Source organism: Carassius gibelio, chromosome B22 (genome assembly GCF_023724105.1).
Source record: "Carassius gibelio isolate Cgi1373 ecotype wild population from Czech Republic chromosome B22, carGib1.2-hapl.c, whole genome shotgun sequence".
Taxonomy (NCBI): Eukaryota; Metazoa; Chordata; class Actinopteri; order Cypriniformes; family Cyprinidae; genus Carassius; species Carassius gibelio.
In genome coordinates this window covers 391,276-414,383 of record NC_068417.1, presented here as the reverse complement: position 1 = coordinate 414,383, position 23,108 = coordinate 391,276, and the positions used below count along the sequence as shown (strand labels likewise).

Genomic DNA, 23,108 nt, shown 5'->3' with positions numbered 1-23,108 from the left:
ATGCACTTGAAGCAACACAGAGTCACAGCGTGTAGCATTACTCATAGAAATGTTCAAAACACCAAAGGAAGAGATATTGTTGTGTATTATATGTGTGCAATATTTTGAGCCTTTTCTTTTAACAGTTTTAAATATCAGTTATTGTGCGCTCTTGAAGAGAGTTTCATTGTTTTGACTGTAGTAACTATGATAGGATGATACGCTAATCTGCCAATTCAATACTATCCCGATACTTGTGTGCCGATTCAATATATATTTATAATTATATATATATATATATATATATATAATTTAGCATTGTGATTATAGTTATATAACTATTGTAATTCGTGACTTATCCAAATTGTCTGTAAAATGATGTTTGTTTCTGTAGATTTGAGGGAAAGATTAAAAACAAGGATGTCTGGGAATGACTGAAGGGATCTGACAGCAGTGAGGGAAGGAAGTTATCACCAGAATGTAAGTTCTTTGAGAATGTGTGCATTATTACAAGTTGAGTTTTCATTTAAATGTGGCAATGTACACAGCTGGTCAAAAGTTTTAAATATATTTTAAAAGTTTAATTTATTTCTATAATGCACAGCTATATTTTCAGCATTAATTACTCCAGTCTTCAGTGTCACATGATCTTCAGAAATCATTCTAATATGATGATTTACTGCTCAATAAATTTTTCTGATTATTATCAGTGTTGGAAACAGTTGTGCTGCCCAAACATTTTGTCTACACTACAGTTATATTTATTTATTATTTATTTTATTTATTTGGGGGTGGTTGGCTAATAGCAAGAATGCATAAAATTGAAAACCAGTGGTAGAGAAGACTTTTGTAATTTTACAAAAGATTACCTTTTTTTCAATGTTTTGAACTTTGTGTTTTATAAAATAATAATGAAGAAAAAATTCAACTTTCCAGAAATGCTAAGTTTTCTTCCCCATCATTTCTAATATGCGGTGCGTTTCCCTAAAACCAACTTTGGTCACAAGTTCCTTCTTTACCAATAGAGTTCAGTGGAACTAACAACCGTAGTAAGCTAACTGCAGATGTGATTTACATCATGTATGTCATGAGCAGATGTACACTTTGATCATAGCGCCAATAATGCGATTAGGTGCATGTAAATGCACTGATTTGTGATAATCAGCAATGTTTCCTGATCAGCAAATCAGTATATGAAAAAGATCATGTGACACTGAAGACTGGAGTAAAGTTACTGAAAAATTCAGCTTTGCCTCATAATTATTTCAATAAATATGTTTAAGTATATTCAAAAAAAGAGTATGAAAACTGTTACTTCTTTCTTTCTGTTTTCTTTTTTTTTTTTTTTTTTTTTTTTTTACATTTTTTTTTTTTTTATCAAATTAATCTAGCCTTGGTGAGTAGAAGAGACTTCTCTTGAAAACCATAAAGAAAAGATTCCAGGATGAAGAGGAGGAGGAAGAACACGTTTAACAATTTTCTATAAGCTTGCCATTAGTTATAATAAAAACAATGAACATGACTACAATAATATGCTAAATGTTATTAAAAGATTCCAGTTTGCAAGAAATCTGAGTGTCTGACTCTACACTAGAGGAACTCTTTTCTGAAGAAGATCAGGTGCTGAGAAGAAGCCTTGTTCTACAGCACAACACTGCAAGCCTCCTGTCCTTCCCTCAGAAGAGCCTGTCTTCTGCTGCTGGGGTAAGAAACACCCTCTTCCTCTTCTCTATCAGCTGTCCAGCACCTAACTCTGCCTCCTCAGCACTGTCTGAAGAGTCTTCTCCACAGTCAGTAATCACAGATTCTTCTGAGAAAGTCGATATGTTCATTTTCTTAAAAAACTTTGTTTTTTCGGGTGGGACAAATAATACAGGAGAGATGCTAGAAATCTCTATATTGTTCATTTTTCATATCTTTACGCTTTATGAATGTTTTTCTTCTGAGAAGCTCAAAAATTATGGTTCTTTGGTAATTGCTTTATTGTTTAGGTTTATCCTCTGATAGTGAGCACAGAGCCCTGATCATGACATGCAAGAAAAAGAAAGAAATCATGTCCATGATTTACTAATTCATTCCCTCTATGTACTAAAACATGCACGATTACTTTTACATTTCATTGATTTGCTAAATCGTATGCACAATTTACTAATTCGTTCTCTTGATGTATAAATAGTGTACACGTTTTAGCAAATCGAGGGAATGAAATATAAAATCGTGCGCATGAATTAGCCTAAATTTTTTCCTGCATGTCGTGTAATTAAAGCACATCACCACCAGACATTTATACCAGGAGCCTCATATACGACACTCACAGTTTTACTTTGTGCAGTATCTCTGTGCAGTATCTGCTGAATTGTTTCATATCTATTTATCATGTATTTTTCGTTGCACTAAATTATGTTGTATCAATAAGTTTACTGATAATTATTTTTAATTTTCACTAATAACGTCATTAACCATCTCCCCATCTTTAAGACAAAAATGTTCTATTGTTTATATTGTGTAATCTATGAATTGATGTGTTTAGTTTTCTGTGCTCATAACTTAGTAACATTTTGCATGGTTAAAGAACAGGTGCGATGTTCAAAATGTTTTTATACAAAGTAGTGCTGAATAAATATTGATTTGTGAATGAATGCAGTGTGTTTTTGTCTATTTTATATTAGAATGTAATGTTTTTGTATTTGTTTGCATTGCATGTATGTAATTAATGTATTAACTATGAATCCCCTATAATTAGATTACAATTAGATTTCATAAGGTTTATTTTTTGCACCAGAGATGGATTGAGTTTATTAGTTCTTTATGTATTTCAAGGTAATGGTGAGGTGAAAATATGAATTACCAATATGATCCTGTAATGTCACGTCCTCATAACGTGTCAGTTTGGTCGCTGGGACGTACTCCTCACGTTCCAGTGACGTTCCAGTATAACGTCGCCACGACGGATATGGGAATCACAAAGTTACGTCACTGGAACGTTATGTGGTACGTCGCTGAGACCAATATGGTATTTTATAGGAACGTCCTCATAACGTGTCAGTTTGGTCGCTGGGACATACTCATCACATTCCAGCGACGTTCCAGTATAACGTCGCCACGACGGATATGGGAATCACAAAGTTACGTCACTGGAACGTTATGTGGTACGTCGCTGAGACCAATATGGTATTTTATAGGAACGTCCTCATAACGTGTCAGTTTGGTCGTCAGGACATACTCATCACGTTCCAGCGACGTTCCAGTATAACGTCGCCACGACGGATATGGGAATCACAAAGTTACGTCACTGGAACGTTATGTGGTACGTCGCTGAGACCAATATGGTATTTTATAGGAACGTCCTCATAACGTGCCAGTTCGGTCGCTGGGACGTACTCCTCACGTTCCAGCGACGTTCCACTATAACGTCGCCACGACGGATATGGGAATCACAAAGTTACGTCGCTGGAACGTTATTTGGGACGTCGCTGCAACGAATATGGTCTGGTCCAGTTACGTCGTCACAACGTAACTGTGTTAGCTGGGTGGAGGCCCGGCCCACATCTGAACAATCGAAGCCCGGCTCGAGGGGGTAAAAAAAAAAAGGTCTGGGCCCGTCGGGCTCAGGCTAAAATGCAGGATTCTAGTCTGTTGTTGAACCACAGGGAGACCTTCAGAGTCGCAGAGACTTTTTTCCCCCTTGAATGGCTAGTTGCACAGCTGCGACCTCAGAGTTTTTTCACTCGCACCATTGAGAAATTGTTTGAGCCTTTGAATAAACTGGAGCAAGTTTTGTACAAGAAGTCAACCCCAGACCCATATAATAATAATAATAATAGGCCTATTGATGTCACCGTTTTACTTGTAACTTCATAAAACAAGATTTCAGAGTAAAATTATGCACCATCATTTAGAGTAGAATCTCCTGATTAAAAGAGCCCAAAACTATCTGTCAAATCTGTCATTTATATCTAAAGATTTTCCATGTAAAATTTATAACACACATAAAACTGCACATGTAGTTTAGCCAAAAATCTGTGTCATGTAGGCTTTCCACTCATAATTTAATGAAAAAAGCATAGGCTATATCATAAAAAAGACACGTCACTATTTGCAGATTAAAAACTGTCGAAACTCATCATAAAACTCATCATTAAGATCTAAATATACATTTCGTAAAGCTATAACACATAGAAAAAAAATTAGGGAATGTATCTTAGCAAAAGAAAAAAAAAAAATCAGAGGTTTCAGTCCCGTGCCTCTTAACTTCACCAAACATGCATAGATCCTATGATCAGATCGAAAGATTTCGTTCATAGAGCTGTGCCACATGAAAGCAGACTGGCACACTGAGGCTGCAAAGAAAAACAGCTCGATACTTCATGTTTCGTTTTCATTCATAGCTTCAAGAATCATGCATAGATCATTATTTTCAGAAAATTATCCCAATTAAAATGAGCCCAGAGATACTGTGATCCATGGATGAGATCCAAATATATTGCTCATATTGCTATAACACATAAAACCCAACAGGCACAGCACACAAATAACTTTAGTTTCACTTTGCGCTTTTATTAATAACTTCATGAAACATTCATAGATCATGCAAAATCATATGTCATTTTTTCAGAAAATTCTCCAGATTAAAAGGAGCTCAAATTCATCGTAATTTGTTCACTTGATCTAAATATATTACTTAAAATATTATCACACACATGAAACCATTCAATTGAGAAAAAAAACTTAGGTTACTTTTCCATTCATAACTTCATGAAACATGCATAGCTCGTGGAAAATTTAAAATTCTCTCGATTAAAATGAGCCCAATTATACAATAATCTGTCATTTAGATTTGAAGATATTCGTCATCGAATTATAACAAAAAATAAATTAAAAAAACTCGCGCACATGCTGCAATATTCTCATGGTTTTACCTTTATAAGTTCATGAAACATGCTCTGGTTGTGAAAAATGGCATATCATTATTTACAGCAGATTCTCAAGATTGAAATGAGTCCAAAATCAAAACAATCCATTATGATCTTTCATATGTAAATAATACCTAAACCCATCATGAATCAGTTGGAGAGCTCTATTAAACATTTGACAGAACGTAGTGTTACAACGCCTTGGATCAAGGAGTAGCAACATGAATAGAGAGTCCATACAACATAATCAAATTTGCACAAATATGTGTTTTAATCAGAACACAGACATAACCACATTGAGGTAAAACATAAAAAAAAATATAAAGATACAAAAACACAACATCAAGCCTTGGACTGAGAGCGTGAGGAAAGTCCGGCTGACCACCAAACAGCAAGACCAGCAGAGACCAAGCCCCAATCTCCTTCCCTCCAGAGGGTAAGAAAGCCAGCATCTTATAGGCAGCATGGTTAATCAAAATCAATTTTCCACACCTGCATCACAGCACTTAACCTAAAGACACAAAAAGTGTTACCCCGAGACACCTGCTGGACAAAATAAAATACTACAGCCCCTTGGATCGTCACAGTAGAATCAGACTATAACTTTTGACTCTCCTTGCTATATTCGTGGAGTTATGAGTTGCTATTTTTGTGTATGGCACTCAGAAAGCAACAGTATTTAAATAGTATACTTCGGCGAGTCAAGAACTAAACAAAAAGTCCTGTTTCATTACAAAATACTGTAACTTTTATAAATCAATCAATCAATCAAACTAAACTTTATACTATCACCACAAAATTCTAAACATATACATCTTAACTTACCTTATTTATGTCCTGAGATATTGAATGTCAAATAAGATGGATATAAAAAATGTCTCTTGAGCACTCAAAATTTTCTTACGTTTTTATCAGTTATTTCTCAGCAGGAGAATGTACAAACTATTTTTTTTTCACTGAAAGTCAGAGTTGAGCAGTAACTAGTAATTTAGTTATTTTAATGATATTTATTTTGCAGTAACTAACTAATTACTAATAATATTTCAGTAATAATTTTACAGTTACCATCCATAAAAAAGATTTGTTGCTTAATTACTAAGCCTTTAAGTTCAACCACTATTAAAGCTAGAATGTCTGCTAATATGTTTATTTACAAAAAGGCATGAGTGGTAAAAAATAAATATTTCATAAAACTGCAATTTAAATATATTATAGGCTATACAAAAAAAAAAGACAAAATAATAAGGCAGAATAAGCTGATCTATATAGCATGTTAAATGGTGGTTGCCTGTCTATGAATGGTACACCCCTCTAAGCTCACAGAAGTGGTTTGACCCAAGTCCTCAGCAGCCAATGACATTGACCCATTCAAACAGATTTTTAATGCGTACTTCACGTGTATTTCACGTTTATTTAACGCGTATTTAACACGTGAAATACACATTAAATACGCGCTGATTTTTCACGTGTTAAAATGCACGTGTATTTTACCCTCTTGGCCTTCCATAAAGCGCAAATGGTGCTTTTTGTGCATTTAGCGTTTGACGCGAATTCTGCGTTGTTGGCGGCTGTACTGCGTTTGAGCTCCGTCACTATATTCTTTTCATTTACTATTTTTAACTTAAAAATCAATTTTATACATCATCGTTTCCGTTTATATAACGTGTGAATATATCCTCTATTGTATTCTACAACAAAAACAATCAGAGCGCCTCGCTATCACTAGTTTTATTTTGATCTCCCGGGTCCACTATTAGCTTTTAGCCCATTAGCATCAGCAAGCGTGGTTGCTGCTAACTGCGCTTACATTGCTAATACTCTATTCACACACATTACCACTGCTGTACTCACTGTTACTTGCTTTAATGGCGGATGAATGTCTCCACTCTGTGCAGCTCGAGCTCGAGGCCGTGGGGAAGCAGATTCGCGACCTGGAACAGAGGCAGGCCCAGCTGAGAGAGCGGAGAGCCGCGCTGGAATCATCCCGGGCTGACGCTCACAAGTCCGGGGTAAGTATACAGCGTGCTGTTAACAGTCCCATCACGTCTACTCCTTGTGTTTCTCTGCACAGGCCCGGTGCACCCAGGACGCGATCTTCCCAGATGTCCTTCACTGCGACGCCGGGACACCACGGACCCTGGGTGCATCCACAGCGGAGGACGCGAGCCGGGTCCTGGGTAACGATTTCTCCCCCTCCTGCCTTTGAGATCTCCATCCAGAACCGCTTCGCTCCCTCCGTGAGACAGGACGCGACGCTGTGATCATCGGAGACTCCATCGTCCGACACGTAAGTGCTACGTTAGCCGAAAGTAAAGTGCACACTCATTGTTTGCCTGGTGCTCGTGTTCTCTATGTTTCTGCGCAGATACCCGCGATCCTGAAGGACGACGAGAGCCCCAGAGCGGTCGTGCTTCACGCCGGGGTTAACGACACCACGCTGCGGAAGACGGAGACGCTGAAGAGGGACTTCAGCAGCCTGATCGAGACGGTTCGCAGCACGACGCCCGCGGTGACGATCGTTGTGTCAGGACCACTGCCCACGTATCGACGAGGACACGAAAGGTTCAGTAGACTTTTTGCTTTAAATGAATGGTTGTTGTCATGGTGTAAAGAACAGAAACTGCTATTTGTTAATAACTGGAATCTTTTCTGGGTAGCGTCCTAGACTGTTTCGCGCTGATGGATTACACCCCAGCAGAGTCGGAGCGGAGCTGCTCTCTGACAACATCTCCAGGACACTTCGCTCCATGTGACTAGTAAGACAATTCTCAAATAACCATTATGATGAGTTTTGTTCCACCCGCTTAAATGATAAAAGTACTTGCGCTGTAAAATCTATTAAGACTGTGTCTGTTCCCCGAATAGTGAGGTCAAAATATAAATATAATGTAGGATCTAGAAAAAATCTTATCGTAATTGAACCAGAAAAATGTAAAGTAAATGAACAAAAACAATTTTTAAAGTTTGTTTTTGATGATCACACCACATCCGTGCGGCCGACCCGAGACGCCCCCCAGGGCAGAGCAGAAGACCACCACATCCCTGTGGCCGAATAAACAGGAGGATAAGTCTGATAGGGCAAGTCTGAAACTAAAAACATGAACAAGTTAAGGGTAGCCTCCGTGGCCACAGCAGGATCAGTCGGGTGCTCAGAGAGTTCAACTGAGATGGCCGTATACAGAATTCCTAAAATAATTTGCAGATTTCCTCTCTCAGACCTTCTAGTTACAGTTGATAAGGCGCTAATCATGGGAGATTTTAATATTCACGTTGATAATGCAGTCGGGCTCACCTCAACGCACAGCTTGGGCTCTGGAACCACACTTCTTGAGAGAGGCTGGACTCTCTACCACTCTGGAGTTGCCCATGGTGAGAGGCGGAGGGCTGGAGTGGGTTTGCTAATAGCCCCCCAGCTCAGCTGCCATGTGTTGGAGTTTACCCCGGTGAACGAGAGGGTCGCTTCCCTGCGCCTTCGAGTCGGGGATAGGTCTCTCACTGTCGTTTGTGCATACGGGCTGAACGGCAGTGCGGACTACCCGGCCTTCTTGGAGTCTCTGGGAGGGGTGCTGGAAAGTGCTCCGACTGGAGACTCCGTCGTTCTACTGGGGGACTTCAACGCTCACGTGGGCAGTGACAGTGACACCTGGAGGGGCGTGATTGGGAGGAACGGCCCCCCTGACCTGAACCCGAGTGGTGTTCTGTTATTGGATTTCTGTGCTAACCACGGTTTGTCCATAACGAACACCATGTTCAAGCATAAGGGTGTCCATCAGTGCACGTGGCACCAGGACACCCTAGGCCGGAGGTCGATGATTGACTTTGTGGTCGTGTCATCAGACCTTCGGCCATATGTCTTGGACACTCGGGTGAAGAGAGGGGCGGAGCTGTCAACTGATCACCACCTGGTGGTGAGTTGGATCCGATGGCGGGGGAGGAAGCTGGACAGACTCGGCAGACCCAAACATACTGTGAGGGTCTGTTGGGAACGTTTGGCCGAGCCCCCTGTCAGAGAGATCTTCAACTCCCACCTCCGGCAGAGCTTCGACCAGATCCCGAGGGAGTCTGGAGATATTGAGTCCGAGTGGACCATGTTCTCCACCTCCATTGTCGCTGCGGCTGCTCAAAGCTGTGGCCGTAAGGTCTCCGGTGCCTGTCGAGGCGGCAATCCCCGAACTCGGTGGTGGACACCGGAAGTAAGGGATGCTGTCAAGCTGAAGAAGGAGTCCTATTGGGCCTGGATGGCTTGTGGGACTCCTGAGGCAGCTGACAGGTACCGGCAGGCCAAGCGGACTGCAGCCCGGGTAGTCGTGGAGGCAAAAACTTGGGCCTGGGAGGAGTTCGGTGAGGCCATGGAGAAAGACTATCGGTTGGCCTCGAAGAGATTCTGGCAAACTGTTCGACGCCTCAGGAGGAGGAAGCAGTGCCCTACCAACACTGTTTACAGTAGAGATGGGCACCTGTTGACCTCAACTGGGGATATCGTCGGGCGGTGGAAGGAATACTTCGAGGATCAATTCAATTGAATGATGGCGCCTGTGTGAAAAAGATGGCGCCTGTGTGTTTGGCATGCCGTCTGCAGCTCTCGTGTTTTCTTCTCTTTCTGTCTGATGTGTCGTTTACCTGTTGTACGCGGCTGGTGTACGCCCGTCAAGCTCTCCTAGACATCCGCACCTCCGTTGGGGATTCATACGCAAACTTTCACACCGTGGACGTGGAATGCCCACTACACAAACCGTACGAGCCTCCCCAAACTATCTTCCTGCTCGATATCTGCCGGTGGCCGCTAAACACTGTGCGGAGAAAGCGAAGGAGGAAACGAGGTTGCCGCGGAGGTTACATGACGAAACTAAAAGCTTATTTACTAGCTGACATTTCGTTTGGACGCAGATCTGCAGCATGGCACCCGCGGGACTCGGTTTACCGATGTCTTCGTCCTGTTTTCCCTCTACATCTGAGTCTTGCCACTCAGGTTGATCTCCGCAGTGTTGGCCGACGTGCCCGGCGGAACGGAGTAAATCACGGAAATCTGCGCTCATTGAGAAAAGCGCCGTCATCTCATGTGTCTATTCCTCCACCTAAGTTGGCGCTAATAAACGCCCGCTCCGTGGTGAATAAGACCTTTTTATTAAACGACTTCTACTCATCACACAACTTGGATTTTATGTTCATCACAGAATCATGGATTAAGGTTGGTGATTTAACTCCCTTATCAGAACTGGTTCCAGCAAACTGTACATTTTTTAACTCTCCTCGTCCTAATGGACGCGGGGGTGGGATTTTAACTATTTTAAATAACTCTCTCTCCTCACGCTGCCGGCTGGTCCCTGCAACGGCCTTCCCCAGCTTTGAAACTCAGCTTCTCCACCTAGATTGGAATGGTCCCATCTGTATAGGGGTGATATACCGCCATCCACTCTTCACTAAGGATTTTATACTCCAATTCACTGAGTTCATTGGCAACATTGCCACAAACTATGATCGCTTCCTTTTGTTGGGCGACTTCAATATTCATATCTGCTGTCATTCAAACTCCCTGTCGCAGGAGTTTCTTGACTTAATAGATTCTTTTAACCTACTGCAGTGGGTCAAAAACTCTACCCACACTCAAGGCCACACACTGGACCTTGTATTATCTTATGGGATTGATGTCACTGATATTGTTATCTCTGAATTTCCTCTCTCTGATCACAAACCTATTTTATTGTTCACTGTCTCTTCTGGAGCTTTCTCAACCCACTACTGATCCTGTTATGTCACGGTTCTATTCTCCTCAGTTCAACACAAACTTCGACTTGTGCTTTACTGAGCTATGCTCTCACTGGCACTTGGACCAACCTTTATCTGACCTGGATGCAGATCAGCATCTTAGCCTTTTAAATTCTGCCTGGCGTAAAGTAGCTAACGTGACTGCTCCTCTTAAGCCTCACAAACCCAAACCAAAATCAGATATGTGGCAAAATTCTGACACTCGTCTCCAAACACAAATATGTAGAAAGGCCGAACGCAAATGGAAACGGGACAGGCTAAGTGTCTCCTTCCGCATGTTCAAAGACTCACTTACAGCTTATCAGAACACTGCTAAATCAGCTAAAGCTGCATACTTCTCAAACTTAATTGAATCCAATCACTCTAACCCTAAGGTCTTGTTTTCTGTCATTCATTCTGTTTTAAACCCATCTGCTAAATTATCTGTTGCCTCAGATGCTCTATGTGAAGACTTCCAGAGATTTTTTATTAACAAAATCACTACATCAAGGACCAGTATCTGCCTAAAATTAACTCTCCCCCCTATTATGCCGCGTACCTCCTGTGTTTGGGAGGCTTTTGTTCCCATTAACTTTCAGACACTGAAGGATGTGGAGGCTAAGCTCAAACCTTCATTCTGCCCAAATGATATCATTCACCCGAGATTTTTAAAATTAATCACCAACACGGTGGGTCCAGGTATGGTATCCCTTATTAACAAGTGTCTAAGCACTGGATCTGTTCCGGCCAATCTTAAAGTGGCTACGGTCACTCCTTTGCTCAAGAAGCCTTCACTGGATCCTTCTGTTTTAAAAAATTACCGGCCAATCTCTGTCCTACCTTTCATTTCCAAGCTATTAGAGAAAATCGTGTTGGATCAGTTCCAACACTTTTTGTCAAATAACTGTATATATGAGGTCTTTCAATCTGGGTTTAGGACTTCCCACAGCACTGAGTCCGCTCTCCTGCGAGTGCTAAATGACATTTATCTCTCCACTGACCGTGGAGACACTGTCGTTCTAGTTCTCCTAGATCTGTCGGCGGCTTTTGACACCGTTGACCACCCTACCCTGTTAGCTAGACTGGAGACGTGGGTGGGCATAAAAGGCTCTGGCCTGTCATGGTTCCAGTCCTACCTTACTGACAGGAAGTTTTTAGTAAAAATGGGAAACTTTTCCAGCTCCATGGCACCCCTGAGATGTGGTCTTCCACAGGGCTCTATTTTGGCTCCCTCTCTATTTTCTCTTTACATGCTACTGCTGGGCACAATTTTTAGGAAACACTGTGTATCTTTTCACTTTTATGCAGACGACACCCAAATTTACATTCCTATCATGCGCAATAATCCTGCAGCACTAAACTCTCTTCATCTATGCTTAGAGGAGGTGAAGGCATGGCTAGCTCAAAATTTCCTATCCCTTGTTGATTATAAGACCGAGGTCATTGTTTTCAGCCCGAGTGAAAGGTCCCAGTGCACATGCCCTGACTTAGGAGGTCTATCTCCCTTTAAATCTACAGAAGTGCGGAACTTAGGTGTTCTTGTTGACCAGTCTTTAAAGTTTGATAAACACATCTCATCTGTAGTCAGTTCTGGTTTCTACCAACTTCGCTTACTATCTAAAATCAAAGGCTTTCTCACTCCAGTAACTCTGGAAATGGCGGTTCATGCTTTCATCACGTGTCGACTGGATTATTGCAACTCACTATATTGCGGTATATCAGATTCTCAAATCTCCCGTCTTCAGTTAGTCCAAAATGCGGCAGCCAGACTCATCCATAATTGTCGCAAATATGACCATATCTCTCCCATTCTCAGATCTTTACATTGGTTACCAGTCCGGCAGAGAATAGATTTCAAAATTCTTCTCTTTGTCTTCAAATCTTTACACAACCTAGCACCAGTTTATCTCTCTGAACTTATTCATCCGTACATTCCGTCCAGAAGTCTCAGATCCCACGACCAGGCGCTGCTGGTAGTCCCTCGTGTCAGACTTAAGCGTAGAGGGGAGCGTGCTTTTGCGGTGGCAGGGCTTTGTCTCTGGAACACCATGCCTCTAGAGATCAGAACTGCTCCTAACCTCTCTGTTTTTAAGTCTCTGGTCAAAACTTGTCTATTCTCGTTAGCATATTGATTACTTATCTTAGACTGTTCTTATTATTTTACATTTGCTTCTTGATTTTATAATAAATCTTAGCTTAGTTGTTCTCTATGTGCTTAAGTGTGTCTTGCTGCTTTTATTTTTATATGCTTGTTCTGTAAAGCACTTTGGTCTGTCTAGTGTGGCTGTTTAAATGTGCTATATAAATAAATTAACTTGAACTTGAACTATCTCCTCAATCCCAACGACTTGTGTTCCGTTGAGGAAGCAGTGGCTGGAGACTCGGAGGGGCACTCGTCCATCACCCGGGCTGAAGTCATCAAGGTAGTTAAAAAGCTCCTTGGTGGCAAGGCACCGGGGGTGGATGAGATCCGCCCCGAGTACCTCAAGTCGCTGGATGTTGTGAGGCTGTCTTGGCTGACACGTCTCTGCAACATCGCATGGCGGTTGGGGACAGTACCTCTGGACTGGCAGACCGGGGTGGTGGTCCCTCTTTTCAAGAAGGGGGACCGGAGAGTGTGTTCCAACTATAGGGGGATCACACTTCTCAGCCTCCCTGGGAAAGTCTATGCCAGGGTACTGGAGAGGAGAATTCGGCCGATAGTGGAACCTCGGATTCAGGAGGAACAGTGTGGTTTTCGTCCCGGTCGTGGAACACTGGACCAGCTCTATACCCTTTCCAGGGTGCTGGAGGGTTCATGGGAGTTTGCCCAACCAGTCCACATGTGTTTTGTGGACTTGGAGAAGGCATTCGACCGTGTTCCTCGCGACATCCTGTGGAGGGTGCTCCGGGAGTATGGGGTCGGCGGCTCCCTACTTAGGGCTGCTCGGTCCCTGTACGACCGGAGCAAGAGCTTGGTTCGCATTGCCGGCAGTAAGTCAGACCTGTTCCCGGTGCATGTTGGACTCCGGCAGGGCTGCCCTTTGTCACCGGTTCTGTTCATAATTTTATGGACAGAATTTCTAGGCGCAGCCAAGGGCCGGAGAGTGTCCGGTTTGGGGACCATACGATTTCGTCGCTGCTTTTTGCGGATGATGTTGTCGTGTTGGCCTCCTCAGACCAGGACCTTCAGTGTGCACTGGGACGGTTTGCAGCCGAGTGTGAATCGGCTGGGATGAGAATCAGCACCTCCAAGTCCGAGGCCATGGTTCTCAGTCGGAAAAGGGTGGATTGCTCACTTCAGGTTGGTGGAGAGTTCCTGCCTCAAGTGGAGGAGTTCAGGTATCTTGGGGTCTTGTTCACGAGTGAGGGAAGGATGGAACGTGAGATTGACAGACGGATCGGTGCAGCTTCTGCAGTAATGCGGTCGCTGTACCGGTCTGTCGTGGTGAAGAAGGAGCTGAGCTGTAAGGCAAAGTTCTCGATTTACCGGTCAATCTACGTTCCTACTCTCACCTATGGTCATGAGCTGTGGGTCATGACCGAAAGGACAAGATCCCGGATACAGGTGGCCGAAATGAGCTTTCTCCGTCGGGTGGCTGGGCGCTCCCTTAGAGATAGGGTGAGAAGCTCGGTCACTTGGGAGGAGCTCAGAGTAGAGCCGTTGCTCCTCCACATCGAGAGGAGCCAGCTGAGGTGGCTCGGGCATCTATTTCGGATGCCTCCTGGACGCCTTCCCAGGGAGGTGTTCCAGGCACGTCTCACCGGGAGGAGGCCCCGGGGAAGACCTAGGACACGCTGGAGGGACTATGTCTCCCGGCTGGCCTGGGAACGCCTCGGGGTCCTCCCGGAAGAGCTGGAAGAAGTGGCTAGGGAGAGGGAAGTCCGGGTGTCTCTGCTTAGACTGTTGCCCCCGCGACCCGGCCCCGGATAATCGGAAAATGATGGATGGATGGATGGATGGATGGACGTTGATAATGCAAATGATACATTAGGACTTGCGTTTACTGACATACACTAGATTTAATTGTATCGCATGGAATCGATCTGACTGCTATAAATATTGTACCTCAAAGTGATGATATTACAGACCATTTCCTTGTACCGTGCATGCTGCGTATAACTGATATTAAAGGGTTAGTTCGCCCAAAAATGAAAATTATGTCATTAATAACTCACCCTTATGCTGTTCCTAACATGTAAGACCTCCTTTTATCTTCGGAACACAGTTTAAGATATTTTAGATTTAGTCCAACAGCTCTCAGTCCCTCCATTGAAGCTGTGTGTACGGTACACTGTCCATGTCCAGAAAGGTAAGAAAAACATCATCAAAGTAGTCCATGTGACATCAGAGGGTCCATTGGAATTTTTTGAAGCATCGAAAATACATTTTGGGCCAAAAATAGCAAAAACGACGACTTTATTCAGAATTGTCTTCTCTTCCGTGTCTGTTGTGAGAGAGAATTCAAATCAAAGCAGGATATCCGGTTCGCAAACGAATCATTCAGTTCACCAAATCGAACTGAATCGTTTTAAACGATACGCGTCTCTAATACGCATTAATCCACAAATGACTTAAGCTGTTCACTTTTTTAATGTGGCTGACACTCCCTCTGAGTTCAAACAAACCAATATCCCGGAGTAATTGGGGGGCCAGTTCTCCTTTGACCAGACGAAACCAGTAGTTCAATTCCAGGCTGCAGCAAAGTCAGATTGTGCAGAAGAATCAACTGTTTCCTGTGGTCTTGTCCTGGTGCTCCTCTGAGACAAGGTCTTTACAGGGGATCTGTATCTGGGGCTCTAGTTGTCCTGTTCTCCGCTGTCTTTCAGGGCAGTAGAGGTCCTTTCTAGGTGCTGATCCACCATCTGGTCTGGATACGTACTGGATCCGGGTGACTGCAGTGACCCTCTGATCTGGATACGGACTGGATCTGGTGGCTACGGTGACCTCGGAATAAGACAGAAACAGACAAATATTAGCGTAGATACCATTCTTCTAATGATGTGGAAAGTACGGTGTTATGTGAAGTGTTTCCGGTTCCAGTTTACCTAATTAATGCAGCCTAAAAATCCTTTAACGGATTTGGATATTAAAAGCATATTAGTATGTTATGTGTATGCCAGGTTAAAGAGATGGGTCTTTAATCTAGATTTAAACTACACTACAAAACTCAGACAGCTCCGTCAGGCCAAAGAAGATGCTTACGTGAAGGGGGACAATGTCTTGTATAAACAGGCTAAATACACACTGGAAAAAGAGATCAAAGTGGCAAAGAGGAATTATTCTGAAAAAATAAGGACTCAGTTCACTTCCAACGACTCCACATCAGTGTGGAAAAGTCTAAAGAAGATCACCAATTACAAGACACCACCCCCCAGCACTGTAGAGAATCAACGACTGGCAGACGATCTGAACGAGTTTTACTGCAGGTTTGAAAGAACACCCATCACCTGCCCTGAATGCCTCCCCACAAAACCATTCACACCATTCACAACTCCTGCAACCAGCCCTGAATGCCTCTCCAAACAACCGTTCACACCACTAACAGCTCCTGCAACCCACCCTGAACACCTCTCCTATAAAACACTCTCACCATTCTCACCTCCTGCATCCCTCCTCTCCCCCACACCTGCAATTCAGATCAGCGAGGATGCGGTGCGCCAGGTCTTCCGGAAGCAGAAAAGGAAAAAAGCACCGGGCCCAGATTGTGTTACACCAGCCTGTCTGAAATCCTGTGCTGACCAGCTGGCCCCCATCTTCACACAGATCTTCAACAGATCGCTGGAGCTGTCCGAAGTCCCTTCATGCTTCAAACGCTCCACCATCATCCCCATCCCTAAGAAACCCAAAATTACAGGACTAAATGACTACAGGCCTGTGGCTCTAACGTCTGTAGTCATGAAGTCATTTGAAAAACTGGTGCTGGCCCACCTGAAGGACATCACTGGGCCCTTACTGGATCCTCTTCAGTTTGCCTACAGAGCAAACAGGTCTGTGGACGATGCAGTAAACATTGGACTGCATTATGTTCTGCAACACCTAGACAGACCGGGGACTTATGTGAGGATCCTGTTTGTGGACTTCAGCTCGGCCTTTAACACGATCATCCCAAACCTTCTCCTGCCCAAACTAAATCAGCTCTCTGTACCCACCTCCATCTGTCAGTGGATCAACAGCTTCCTGACAGACAGGCAGCAGCTAGTGAGGCTGGGAAAATACACATCCAGCACCCGTACAATCAGCACCGGAGCTCCCCAGGGCTGTGTTCTCTCCCCACTGCTCTTCTCCCTGTACACCAACGATTGCACATCTAAGGACCCCTCTGTCAAGCTCCTGAAGTTTGCAGACGACACCACACTCATCGGCCTCATTCAGGACGGTGACGAGTCTGCTTACAGACAGGAGGTAAAAAAGCTGGCTGTCTGGTGCACTCTCAACAACCTGGAGCTTAACACGCTCAAAACAGTGGAGATGATCGTGGACTTCAGGAGAGACCCCCCTGCACTCTCTCAGGACCTGAAGTGGGACATTCACATTGACTCCATCGTAAAAAAGGCCCAGCAGAGGTTGTACTTCCTTCGCCAGCTGAGGAAGTTTAACCTGCCACAGGAGCTGCTGAAACAGTTCTACTCCACCATCATCGAATCCATCCTCTGCACTTCAGTAACTGTTTGGTTCAGCTCAGCTTCTAAATCTGACCTCAGAAGACTACAGAGGGTAGTCCGGACTGCTGAGCGAATCATTGGTACAACCCTCCCTTCTATTCAAGAACTGTACTTATCCAGAGTGAGAAAAAGGGCTGTCAAAATCACTCTGGACCCCTCACATCCAGCACACTCCCTCTTTGAACTGTTGCCATCTGGTCGACGCTACAGAGCACTGAGCACTAGAACGACCAGACACAGGACCAGTTTCTTCCTCAGGCAATCCATCTTATGAACAGTTGATAATAACGGCGAACACACTACACTTTATATTTATATACACATACACTTTATTTATCTAACACACATACTTAGTATACACTTAAATTTTGCACATAATTTACATGTACATACATAACTGCATTTTTGTAATATACCTGCCTACAATTGTCATTTGTATATTGTCATTCACTATCTACTTATTTGTATTTTTTTATTCTTTTATTATGTGTTTTATGTTCTGTCTCTGTCATTCTGTTGTACTGCGGAGCTTCTGTCACGAAAACAAATTCCTCGTATGTGTAAACATACCTGGCAATAAAGCTCATTCTGATTCTGATTTGCAATGATTGCCCTTGATTCAAGCCTTCGGTTTACCCGCACCCATAACATTAGCACAGAATCAGTTCAGAATCAATCACCAAAAGAATCAGTTCAGTTCAGACTCTCTGTGTGTCGGTCTGCTTCACGCTGAATCACACATGCGCAGTATCATCAGCTCCTCGGTTCATGAATCGGATGCGTCTGACAGAAACGGTTCTTGACTCGTGAACGAGTCAATGTTTTGTTCGTTATCTGGCTCGGCTCTGTGTTCATCTTCAGTTCTCTCTTCACAGCAGTTCAGTCAGTGTACTGTTTGAGTACATGAATTACTCCGGGATATTGGTTTGTTTGAACTTAGAGGGAGTGTCAGCCACATTAAAAAAGTTAACAGCTTAATTCATTTGTGGATTAATGCGCATTAGAGACGCAAACCGTAACGATTCAGTTCGATTTGGTTGACTGAATGAATCGTTCGCGAACCGGATATCCAGACTGCTTTGATTTGAACTATCTCTCACACAGACACGGAAGAGAAGACAATGCTGAATAAAGTCGTCGTTTTTGCTATTTTTGAACCAAAATGTATTTTCGATGCTTCAAAAAATTCTACCTGACCCTCTGATGTCACATGGACTACTTCGATGATGTTTTTCTTACCTTTCTGGACATGGACAGTATACCGTACACACAGCTTCAATGGAGGGACTGAGAGCTCTCGGACTAAATCTAAAATATCTTAAACTGTGTTCCGAAGATAAAAGGAGGTCTTACATGTTTGGAACAGCATAAGGGTGAGTTATTAATGACATAATTTTCATTTTTGGGTGAACTAACCCTTTAACTATATGTCGCAGCGATACCGTCTGGGCAGAACTATTGTTCCAGCCACCAAAGAAAGATTCGCAAATAACCTGCCTGATCTATCTCAACTGCTATTTGTACCCAAAAATACACATGAACTAGACGAAATTACTGACAACATGGGCACTATTTTCTCTAATACATTAGAAGCTGTTGCCCCGATCAAATTGAAAAAGGTTAGAGAAAACGTACTGTACCATGGTATAACAGTAATAATCACTCTGTCAAGAAAGAAACTCGTAGTCTTGAACGCAAATGGAGAAAAACTAACTTGAAAGTTTTTAGAATTGCATGGAAAAACAGTATGTCCAGCTATAGACAGGCTCTAAAAACTGCTAGGGCAGAGCATACACACAAACTCATTGAAAATAACCAAAACAATCCAAGGTTTTTATTTAGCACAGTGGCTAAGTAAACAAATTACCAGACGCCACCTGATTCAAATATTCCACCAACGTTAAATAGTAATGACTTTATTAATTTTTTCACTGATAAAATAGATAACATTAGAAATACAATAGTGAATGTAGATTCTACAGTATCTAACACTTCAGTTTCATCCATCGCACCCAAAGATAAACTGCAGTGCTTTACAACCATAGGACAGGAAGAGCTAAATAAACTTATCACTGTATCTAAACCAACAACATGTTTATTAGATCCTGTACCCACTAAATTACTGAAAGAGCTGTTACCTGTAGCCGAAGAACCGCTTCTCAATATCATAAACTCGTCGTTATCTTTAGGTCACGTCCCAAAACCATTCAAGCTGGCGGTTATCAAGCCTCTTATTAAGAAACCAAAACTAGATCCTAGTTTACTGGCAAATTATAGGCCTATTTCAAATCTTCCATTTATGTCTAAAGTTTTAGAAAAAGTTGTGTCTGCTCAATTGAGCACCTTCCTGCATAAAAATGATCTGTATGAAGAATTTCAGGTTTCAGGCCCTCCATAGCACAGAAACTGCACTTGTTAAAATTACAAATGACTTGCTCCTTGCGTCAGATCAAGGCTGCATCTCATTTCTAGTCTTACTTGATCTTAGTGCAGCGTTCGACACCATAGATCATGACATACTCATAGATCGATTACAAAACTATACAGGTATTCAAGGGCAGGCTCTAAGATGGTTTAGATCCAACCTGTCCGATCGCTACCATTTTGTTTACTTAAATGGGGAGTCATCTCATTTATCATCAGTAAAATATGGAGTGCCACAAGGATCCGTCCTAGGTCCCCTTCTATTTTCAATATACATGTTGCCCCTTGGTAATATTATTAGAAAATACGGAATTAGCTTCCACTGTTATGCTGATGATACTCAGCTATATATCTCAACGAGACCAGATGAAACTTCCCAATTATCTAAGCTAACAGAGTGTGTTAAAAATGTAAAAGATTGGATGACAAATAATTTTCTCCAATTAAATTCGGATAAGACAGAGATATTAATTATTGGACCAAAAAACACTACACAGAATCTTGTAGATTACAATCTGCAACTAGACGGATGTACTGTTACTTCCTCTACAGTCAGAAATCTGGGTGTTATATTAGACAGCAATTCGTCTTTTGAAAATCATATTTCCAATGTTACAAAAGCTGCATTCTTCCATCTTAGAAACATTGCCAAGCTACGAAACATGTTATCTGTTTCTGATGCAGAAAAGCTAGTTCATGCATTCATGACCTCTAGACTGGACTATTGTAATGCACTTCTAGGTGGTTGTCCTGCTTCGTCAATAAACAAGCTAAGGGTAGTCCAAAATACAGCAGCTAGAGTCCTTACGAGGTCAAGAAAATATGATCATATTACCCCAATTTTACAGTCTCTGCACTGGCTACCTATTAAGTTCGGTATCAGTTACAAATTATCATTACTAACCTATAAGGCCCGAAATGGTTTAGCTCCTGCATACCTTACTAGCCTTCTACCATGCTACAACCCATCACGCACCCTAAGGTCACAAAACGCTGGACGTTTGGTATTTCCTAGGATAGCAAAGTCCCCAGAGGACCCCAGATGATGCTAACCCTGAATCAACAAACAGAACTAACAATTATTGCTAAATGTGTGACTGCATCATATAATAACTTAATTAATAATATTGATAGTTCATCGTCTAGCTGACTACGTCTTGTATTATTATTATTATTTTTATTTTTTTTCAAAAATCCTGTCAAATGTGCACAAACTACTAGCTACTACTAAATATTGTAGAAACATAATTTTCTGTAAAGTTGCTTTGTAACGATTTGTTTTGTAAAAAGCGCTATACAAATAAACTTGAATTGAATTGAATTGAATAGATGTGAAGAGGCTCTGGAAGTTCCGCAGAAGCGAGGAGAGACTCTGGTAGTTCAGCAGAAATGTGGGGAGGCTCTGGTAGTTCCACAGAGAAATGACGAGACTCTGGTACTCCCATGGTGTTTCCTTGTTCATGAAGATCAATGGTGACTTGCCTTTGCTCATGAAGATCACTAGTGACTTGACTCGGTCCTTGAAGATCACTAGTGACTTGACTCGGTCCTTGAAGATCACCGGTGACTTGACTCTGTCCTTGGCGCTGGGTCGGCGGCCATTCTGCGCAGCGGCACTGGGTTGGCGGGCATCTTGTGCAGCGGCGCTGGCTCGGCAGACTTGCGCCTCCTTTCCCCTCTCCGTCCACAATGGTGAGACGGCGGCTCCCATCCGTTTCTCACGAACCCAGGGTCGACGGGGGGCCATGGTGGAGAGTGATGCCGGACCTCCTCTCGACCACTCACTCCTGTGCTACCTCCCCTGGTTCCACGAAACAAGACCAGGCGAGTACCCACAAAACCATTCCTCTACCGCTCGGTGACTGGGGAGGAAATATGAACAGACATATCACTGGATCTTTTTGATGGAGTCCTTCTGTGACGATTGTGCACCAGAGAGACACAGGGAGATAAAGAGATCCAAATGCAGATGTCTTTAATAAGGGATAATCTAAATCGTAGTCAACAAGCCAAGGTCAAAACCAAACAATCAGTCCAAAACAAAACAAACAAAGGAAAGGGACAGGAAAAGGGACTCTGAATACGAGCGGACTTGGAGGACGAGCAGACAGGAAGAATCTTGGGGGACGAGAATGCTGGATTCACAAAGGGGAAGGACTCCATACACACAACAGGAAAAGACTGGTATTTATAGGGATACTAATGACAAATAAATTGACTCCACTTGGTGCAATTAACAGGAGTGCAATTACTGTGATGACAGGACAAGACTAGAGAAATACTAGTGCCTACGGTGAAGTGCCTAAGGGGAAGTGAGCCCACTAGTGGACACCCAGGGAAACAGAGACTAGGCAGCATGACAGTCACCTCTATATTCACCTATATTCATTATAGACTATATTCACCAAAAGAAGGACCCAGTGACTGACTGAACAATTATTTGAATACTGTGCTTTAATAAACAGGCTGGCTTTGTATTTGGTATAGATACACTGCAGACAAAAACAATGATTTATGCACCTGTCAATTTTGAGATTTTTGTTTTGTCATTAAGTTTTTAACTTTTTTTTCAGACCAATGGAACGAAAACATCCAAAATACACCTTCAAGTGTTTCTTTCATAGCACTTTATATATTTCTGTTTGAACATATCTTTAAATGCTGCTTTCTCAAAATGATAATCCCAAATTCTGTATCTCAGAAAATTAGAATATTGTGAAAAGGTTCAATATTGAAGACACCTGGTACCAAAAGCAGAATGCAAGAAATGCTGTAAAATAATGGCATTACAGACTCTTGCTCTCCACCAGCAGCATTTGAAGAAAAGGGAATTTATTTATTGTATGAGATGACATCATTCTGACTGCTTTTATTGTTTATTTGACATAATTTATTTTAAGTGGACAGATGTAAAGTGTCCTGTATGCATGAAACTACAGCCTTATATTACATTAATTTCAGTTTGTCAGATTGAACCATAACAGCTTCTGTGCATCTTTGATTACAAATACATGCAAATATCAGCTTGACTTCGGCCTGATGATTACTGTTAGATATTTGAGTGACAGCTGTGTGGCTCCTGTCATATAAAGCTGTTGTGCTCGTGGAGAAATAATAAAGCAGAAGAGAGCATCATTTCAGAAGAAGAGATGCTGATGAAGATGTTCTAGTGATCAAGCAGCAGATTGAAGCTCTGAAGCTCCTAAAAGACTGAATTAGAGCCAGATCAACTGTGTTCAGCAGCGATACTGTGAGTGTTTGGACACAATTCATTTAGTGAATCGAGTGTTAAATCAGCGCAGACAGAAAAATAAAGCAGACGATCAGGAGACGGATTCATTCAGAGTCAATTCAGCCTCTGATCTCAATCACATTCATGATTATTCATACTGTCATCAGTTC

The 23,108-nt window shown here is 42.5% G+C and overlaps 1 long non-coding RNA gene across 1 annotated transcript; it reads left to right on the top strand.

Annotated features, from left to right (window-relative positions):
- The first annotated feature begins 369 nt into the window (after nucleotides 1–369).
- Nucleotides 370–2,618, top strand: LOC127987644 (uncharacterized). The gene is made up of 2 exons (XR_008161300.1): nucleotides 370–459; nucleotides 1,371–2,618. It is a non-coding gene; the product is annotated as an uncharacterized LOC127987644 (long non-coding RNA).
- The last annotated feature ends 20,490 nt before the right edge of the window (nucleotides 2,619–23,108 follow it).